Source organism: Bos javanicus, chromosome X, assembly GCF_032452875.1.
Source record: "Bos javanicus breed banteng chromosome X, ARS-OSU_banteng_1.0, whole genome shotgun sequence".
NCBI lineage: Eukaryota > Metazoa > Chordata > Mammalia > Artiodactyla > Bovidae > Bos > Bos javanicus.
In genome coordinates, this window is record NC_083897.1 from 50,980,950 (window position 1) to 50,990,105 (window position 9,156).

Sequence of the window (9,156 nt, forward strand, 5' to 3'; positions counted from 1 at the left end):
TCTCTGTTAAATGCAAATATTACTTGAAAGTGGTAAAACATTAACAAATGAAGACACATTTCCATATGATGACAAGTCTGTGAGATTATTTCTCTGACGAATGTGGCCATAAGTAAAAAGAACCAAAAACATTAATGGAGAAACAAATGAATATGTTAAAGGAAAGCATCCACAGGACACTGTGGGGTCAAGGCACTATAGGCTGAAAGGCTGAGGGTAAGGAGAGAGCCAAAACCAATTTTGCTTACTTCATAATTTTGCTGAAGACTAATCCCACGTATCTAAATTGTTACAATGGAATACAGTTGCTGTAGCCTGTAGATTATATACAAAGACAGTATGTCACAAAGCAAATAATTTTATTTACTATTATCACTTGCAAGATTTTTATTTGTTTTTCATTTTTACCATAGAAGGGGTAGGGGAGTGGTACTAGGAGATTTAGAACTGGTTGGGAAAAAGAGAGAAGAAAACTGCTTTCAAACAACTGTAGTTTTTATTTTGGAATAAAAATAGAGCACTATTTTGAAGAAAAGCAATGGGGACGGGATTTTTCTTTTCAAAAATCTTCATCAGTTTTTAGAATAAGACCTTTATAAAAATGAATATTTTTCATCAAAGAAGTTTTGTTTTGACAGACAAACTGACTAGAGAAAGTTCATGTTCTACATTATGAGGAATCAAAATGTGTCTGTAGAGCAGAGTAAATTTCATGACACATCATACACAGAGCAGATGTGAGAGTCTAAATCCAGAAAAAAACGAATTCTATTTTACTGTCACCCAGGGAAGTTTCCCTTTTCCTTAAAGTAGCTGATAATCCACACTTATTTTTCTGGATCTTCAGTTTTTTGCCCCATCAATGGATCCCATCCATCAACCCAATGAATATAGCTTTGGAGATATAAAAGGCTGTAACCAATTTATAGACCAATCCCAGAAGCATAAGCCTTTATATTCAGAGAAACTACGATGACTATTTAGGCCACCAGAGAAAAAATAAAGGAAAAAATTTATTAATTTGACACTTATTCACAGTCTTCAAGCCAACCAACACAAACTGATTCCCTACAGCATATTCATTGTGGGCATTCAATAAATATTAACCAACACTCCCTGGTGTTTTGACCCAGTGTTATATTTAGCAACCTCAAGAATGAAGCCCACTTCAAGTCTTAAGAGATTTTTCACAGCGATTCTACTTGTCTTGATTTTCAGTCCAATTTTTTTTTTCTAAAGCTTGTTTTCCTAGTATCTACATTTTATTAATGAATGAATCCTTCTCTTTGAATTTATGAGAAGTTGTACAGAATGTAGCAAAAAAAAAAAAAAAGGTGTTCATTTGAGGGTTTTGCTATCATGATCTCAGATATTTTGACTTGGGGGGATAAGGAGGAGGGGAGGGAAAGCTGATCTGTGTTTTAGTTTTTTTCCCAAAGCCCCCAAACTCTTGTCATTCCAGTTTCTTTTTAGGTGATAATTAAACGGTCTATAGGAGCTGAGAAAAAAACACCTCGAACCAAAGAAAATTAAAATTTATCTTTCATCAAGCTTTCAAGTATTCTCCAACCCCCAGCTATCTAATTCCACATGCCAAAGCATGTTATTTTCAAAAATAGAAGAATTCAACATCTCATAATTTTTCTTACACATTTCTCTGCATTTCATATCTTATTTCAAGGTGCTCAGTTGGAACACATGTTACTCATGAAAAGAAGGGATCTGTTTCACTTTATAGAATGGCATGTTGAGGAGAGCACATTTTTCAGATATGAAAGTTTTCATTTTAAAAGTTTCATTCTGTGTCATCTTTGAAAACTAAACAATTCCACCGGGAGGGTCACATTCCTACCCTACACAGAAATGGCCCTTGTCTCTTATTATCCAACCCCCAGGAAAAGATTTCCATACAAAAATAGAGAAGAAGCCATCTCAGACTTCTTTTTAATAACAAGCCTAAGATCAATAGACTGACTGTGCTCCCTACTGGTAAAATGGAGAGCTACAGCCAGCAGTCAAAATTTTATTTGACAAAAGCCTTATAGAACTAGGAATTAAAATTTTATTTATCATGCCTGGAAACAGGAAATCTTGCCACATGAGTTCCAAAATTACATAGAAGATTATTCACTGGCCTGAAAGCAGAAACAAGTGAAGGCAGAGAAGTTACTGGGTCAAGCTCAATGTGGATTTGAACATTAGTACCATTTGATTTTATTGTCAGTGCTACTAGCTGCTTTCTGTGTTCTGACCAAACCATATCTGAACATAGGCTGATCCAAGGGTTCTCAAACTTTAGCCTGCATCAGAGTCTTCTGGACTACCTGTTGAAAATGGATAGTCTTGGTTCCAAGAACCAGAAATTCTGATTCTTCAGGTTTGGAATGAAGCTCTAGAATCTGCCTTTTATCAATTCTTCCCGACCTCGGTGATTATGATGAAAGTAGTTTAAGGAATACATTTTTAATAACACTGACATAGTCTTTACAAAGCGCCCTGGTAGTATGAAAAATTACTGTCTTGTTTGTCAGCAACACCATCTCCCTAACGATGATCTCCTTACTGGGATTGGAGCAAAGTTTCTGGTTTCCTTGCTCCCATACATACCAGCTCTCTGCCTCTACTTGCTTTCTTGGCTCCTGCTAAATGCCAGTGCAGAGGAGAGAACTTTATTATAATAACAATAATAGCTAATATTTATTCAGTGTGTTCTATCTGCCCAGTTCTAAGTGCTTTTCTTATAGTAAGTAATTCAATGCTCATATTAAGCCTGTGTATGAAGGAGGAACTATTATTTTTATTTTACAAATGAAGAAACTGAGACATTGCCCAAGGTCACAGATTGAGTGACTGAGCCAGGATATGAAGGCAGGCAGTCTGGCTCCAAAGCCCATGCACTTAACCACTATGTTATACTAACTGTCTACATATAAAAGGGAAAGGACTAGATTTTTTTTTTCTTTGTGATTCTATGATTTTTATCTTACTCATTAAGGCATAAAAGTACAAAATTATTGTGAGAAGAAAAAAAAGATTTAAAGTATAGCCCTTTATCAGAGGCTTAATTGACCAAGTTCAATTTCCCTGAATAGTATATGATCATAGTAAAAGCCACCATAATGCTTTTATAATGCTTCCATATTCCCTGCTAATTCATCGCCTCACTTGAGATCAAATTTTCCAAGGTCACCACAGGGTTAATGGTAGCAGCATAGTGAAGCCTGCTCATCTACCCCTATACCCCTAATTCCTGCATGCTCCCAACTCAGCTTCTCTACATACTGGCCTGATTTGAGTAGTACAATATCCATAGTCTGGGAATGACCATGTATGAAAGATGCAAAAGAATAAGCTGTGTATTAACAAAACTTGGCATGGCTTTTGGAAACCATGCTAATGCTCAGAAAACAACAAATGCAATTGAAGACATCAGCCTAAACAAGGGAGATGTTTTCCCTACAGTTGTCATAATAAATCTCTCTGAACTTTACCTGACATTTAGGTATATCAGGCTTTCAATTGTAGACCTTTGATTTTTTTTCCCCTGTATTTTAACCTCACTTTAAAACATCACTATTTCCTTCTCTTGACTTCTCTCACACGATACTTTTAAAGCAGCTAGGACATAATAGTATTCTTTTCATATCCTCTACAGAAAAACTGTGAGCCCAAAACACGTGCAATTCTTTCTAGTTGCAACTGTGAAGGAAAAAGATCACCAGTTGCTAGTTTAAATGTACGCAAGCAGCTATAAGTTCTAGTCAGAGCTTACCAGTGCCTCATAGCAATTAACAAGAGGGAGGGCCATTCATCATCCTGAGTCTTTATGCCAAATACCAAGGTGTAGAACTTCAGTCTCTCCAACAATCACAATGAATCTTAAACGTGTGGAGTTACCCAAATCCATGAAACAATGGCAAAAGCAGGTTTTGATTGATGGCTTTACCCCCGGACAGCTTTTGCAAAGCACTGGAAAAACCACCTTAGTAATAAGGCATAATCTGTGATGCTCCCAAATCTACAATTTCTTTTTCTTCTATTCTTGCTTTCAAACCCTGTGTGTGAGGTAAGCAGATAGTCGGCTGCTTAATCATATTTATAGCATTAAAACCAATTAGAAATAAATAAGTGAATTAATTAAATGAGTCACCATTTTCTGAACTATTGAGTTAGCAAAAATTAAGAATCTCAGTGTTGGGAAGTATATGTGAAAAAGGCACTTTGATATAGTAGTAGAGATAGTATAATTAGTATAGCTATTTTGAGGGCAATTTGGTAATATCAATGAAAATTAGAACCTCACCTACTCTTTGACTACCTACTCCTTAATTGGGAATTTAAACCAAAGATAGAGAATTGCAATATAATTGCAATATATCATTCAAAAAGGTATTTGCTGCATTAATAGTACTGGGGAAAAAACTAAATGGTCCAATGATAGGTCCTGGTTAAATAAATATGTCCCATCCTTACTCTGGAACAATACAAAAGATCTGTATGATCTCATACAGAAAAATCAAGAGGTATTGTTAAATGGGGAAAAATAAATAAGGAGAAGCTTGAATAATAAAGTAATAGCTAACCATGTGGGACTTCTAGCATGTCAGAGTGAAGGCTTCTATAAATCCATTCTTACATAAAAGCAACAAAAATACTGGCAAAATTATAATACCAACTTTTTCAGAAATCTGAAAATTACTCAAAGGCCTGAAGCAACCTGAGAGGCATTTGATCAAGGAAAAGTGCTCAACTCCTATAAAAAACACTGAATGTCATTTTATTTTTAAATTTTAACTTATTTATTTTAATTGGAGGCTAATTACTTTATAATATTGTCGTGGTTTTTGCCATACATTGATATGAATCAGCCATGGGTGTACATGTGTTCCTCATCCTAAACACCCCTCCCACCTCCCTCCCCATCCCATCCCTCAAGGTCATCCCAGTGCACCAGCCCTGAGCACCCTGTCTCATGCATCAAACCTGGACTGGCGATCTATTTCACATATGGTAATATGCATGATTCAATGTTATTCTCTCACATCATCCCACCCTCACCTTCTCCCACAGAGTCCAAAAGTCTGTTCTTTATATCTGTGTCTCTTTTGCTGTCTCGCATATAGGGTCATTGTTACCATCTTTCTAAATTCCATATATATGTGTTAATATACTGTATTGGTGTTTTTGTTTCTGACTTATTTCACTCTGTATAATAGGCTCCAGTTTCATCCACCATAGGCTCCAGTTTCATCCACCTCATTAGAACTGATTAAAATGCATTTTTAATAGCTGAGTGATATTCCATTGTGTATATGTACCACAGCTTTCTTATCCACTCATCTGCTGATGGACATCTAGGTTGCTTCCATGTCCTGACTATTGTAAACAGTGTTGCGATGAACATTGGAGTACACGTGTCTTTTTCAATTCTGGTTTCCTCGGTGTGTATGCCCAGCAGTGGGATTGCGGAGTCATATGGCAGTTCTGGCATTTTAAACTTGACCTACTCCCATGTGCCTCTCCCCAGTTCCACAGCAGCCTTGAAAAACCGCAAACTCACAACCATTGTAGCAGTACAGAAAACAGCAACAGCATTACCGCCACAAGAGGGAGCAAACTGGGTCTAAAGTGAAGTGAAGTGAACTGAAGTCACTCAGTCCTGTCTGACTCTTTGTGACCCTCATGGACTGTAGCCTACCAGGCTCCTCCGTCCATGGGATTTTCCAGGCAAGAGTACTGGAGTGGGGTGCCATTTCCTTCTCCAGGGGATCTTCCTGACCCAGGGATCAAACCTGGGTTTCCCACATTGCAGGCAGACGCTTTACAAAAAATCCCATTCCCAGGAGATTGTCATTATTTAACCTGTTTCACAGCTCCCTGAAAAGCCCCATTCATAGAGTTTTCATTATTTGACCCGACTCAGAGCTTGATCCACAAGATAAGCCCTATTTGCAGAGCATTTGTGGAATGCAATCAGCAGCAATTGGTTAATATCATAACTGCCCGAGATAAAAGTTTGGATAACCAAGAGCCTAGCCAAAAACTTAAAATAAAATAAAAAAAGATATAGATGAAAGAAGTCAGCCCTCCACAACAGGGTTTGTAAAAAAAAGTTTTTTAATTAAGAATAATCTAGGGAACTCTATGTCCATAGTGGCTTTTAAAGAGTTTGGGCACAATCCTGAGAGTCTACAAGGCTCCGTGTGTGCAGCACTGTGTACAAGCCTAGGAAAGACCTGTGAGGACACCGGAATCTCATCTCTGGCTGATCTTAAGGCTCTGTGCAAGCCAGAAGTACAGGCTAAGGCAGACTGAGTTTTTGTAAACTGCCTGCCTGAGTGTTGAACGCATGCCCCAGCCAGTACTGATCCCCACACCCACCCTGCCCTGACAGGAAAAGGGTGGACAAATTATTGATTCAAGACACTTAAGGAAATATCTGATGAATATTTAGTAGAGATTTGCATGGATACACACTAGAGACAATACAATAGAAGTAGTTCAGAAAAGTCACTAAACAAAAGAGCAGCAAAAACAAATTGACCAAGCCTTCCCTGGCCATCCAGTGGTTAAGACTTCACCTTCCAATGCAGGGGATGAAGGTTTGACCCTGGTCAGGAAACTAAGATCTCATATGCCTTCTGGCCAAAAGACCAAAACATAAAACAGAAGCAATATTGTAACAAATCCAATTTGTTGTTCAGTCTCTCAGTCATGTCTGACTGCGACTCTATGGACTGCAGCACGACAGGCTTCTCTGTCCATCACCATCTCCTGGAGCTTGCTCAAACTCATGTCCATTGAGTCGGTGATGCCATCCAACCATCTCATCCTCTGCCATCCCCTTCACCTCCTGCCTTCAATCTTTACCAGCATCAGGGTCTTTCCTAATGAATCAGATCTTCACATCAGGTGGCCAAAGTATTGGAGCTTCAGCTTCAGCATCAGTTCTTTCAATGAATCTTCAGGATTTATTTCCTTTAGGATTGACCAGTTTGATCTCCTTGCAGTCTCCTTGCAAATTCAATAAAGACTTTAAAAATGGTCCACATCAAAAAAATCTTTAAAATTAAAAAAAAAAAACTGACTAATGCAACAACCAAAAAATCCTGAGGAGGCAGAGGATGTGATCTAGAGTAGCCAAATTATATTAGCTAAAATGTCCAGTTTTTAACAAAAATTATAAGACTCATAAAGAAACCAGAAAGTATGACCCATATATGGGGGCAGCAGTCAATAGAAACTCTCCCTAAGGAAGCTCAGACATTGGACTTCAAATAAGCTTTTATATATATATTCAAAGAACTAAAGAGAAAATATGCATGAATAGATAATTAAAGAAAAGCAAAACACTGATGCTTCATCAAATATAAAATATCAATGAAACAATAAATTTCTTTAAAAAAATACAAATAGAAACTCTGGAGTTGAAAAGTACAATAACAGAATGAAAAATTCACTAGAAGTGTTCATCAGCAGATTTAAGCTGACAGGAAAAAGAATCAGAGCACCCAAAGATAGGTCAATTAAGATTATCCAGTCTGGGGCTTCCCTGGTGGTGCAATGATTAAGACTTCACCTTCCAATGCAGAGGGTTTGGGTACGATCCCTGGTTGGGGAGTTAAATCCCACATGCCTCACAGTCAAAATATCAAAACATAAAACAGAAACAGTATTGTAACAAATTCAGTAAAGACTTTAAAAATGGTCAACATAAAAAAAAAAAAAAAAGATTATCCAGTCTAAGTAACAAAATAAAAAGAATGAAGAAAAATGAACAGAGCCTCACAGACCTGTAAGAAACCATCAAGCGTACCAACATACACATAGTGGGAGTTCCAGGAGAAGAGGGGTCAGAGAAGGAGGCAGAAAAAATTTTTAAAGAAATAATGGCCAGAAACTCCCCAAATTCAATGAAAATCTTTAATGTACACATCCAGTAATCTCAACAAAATTTAAGATAAATCTAAAACGATATATACCCAGACATATCATAGTCAAACTTTTGAAAGACAAAAAGAAAGAGAGATTTTTGAAAACAGCAAGAGGGAAGCAACTCATCATGTACAAGAGATCCTCAATAAGATTAACAATGGATTTCTTATTAGAAACTATGGAAGCCAGAATGCAGAGGGATGACATAGTCAAAGAGTTGAAAAGAAAATACTGTCAACCAAAATCTCTATATTTGACAAAGCTATTCTTTAGAAATGAAGGAAAAATTAAGACATTTTCATACAAACAAAAGCTGAATTTTTTACCAGCTCAGACTACATACAGGAAATAATAAAGGGAATCCTTCAGTCTAAAATGAAAGTATTAGGCAGTGATTCAAACCCACACAAATAAATGCAGATCATTTAAAAAGGTAACTATGTAGGTAAATATAAAAGATAGCATAAATGTATTTTTTGGTCATTTTTGTCCTCTCCTACCTTATTTAAAATACAACTGCATAAGGAAGTAATTATAAAACAGTGTTGAGGGAAATTCCCTGGTGGACCATTGGTTGGAACTCCAAGCTTCCCTTGCAGGGAGCACAGGTTCAATCCTTGATGGGGGAACAAAGACCTCACATGTTGTGTGGGACAGCCAAATAAATAAATGGTAAGAAACATAATTCTCAACTTTAAAAGAACAGTGTTGGTGGACTAAACATGTGTAAAGAAGCAATTTCTATGATGATAATAGCTCAAAGGAATGGAGAAGGAATGGAAATACATTGGATAAAGTTTCTGTATAGCTTTGAAATTTTAGGTTAGGGTTAGGGTTAGTTTTAATCTGAACTAGATTGCTTTATTATATTAATTGTAATCCTTAGATCTACCACTAAGATAATAACTTGAAAGATATATAGCAAAAGAAACAATGAAGTAATTTAAATGGTACACTAGAAAATACTCATTTATTACAAAAGAAGGAAGCAAAGGTACAAAAGATATGACATACAGTAAACAAATAGCAAAATGACAGAAGTTAGCCCCTTCTTATCAGTAATTAAACATAAATGAAATAAACTTTCTAATTAAAATAGATTGATAGGACAGATAAAAACAAGCATAATTCAACTATATACTGTCTACAAGAGACACGTCTTATATTTAAAGACCCAAATAGTTTAAAAGTGAAAGGATGGGAAAATATACACAAATAGTA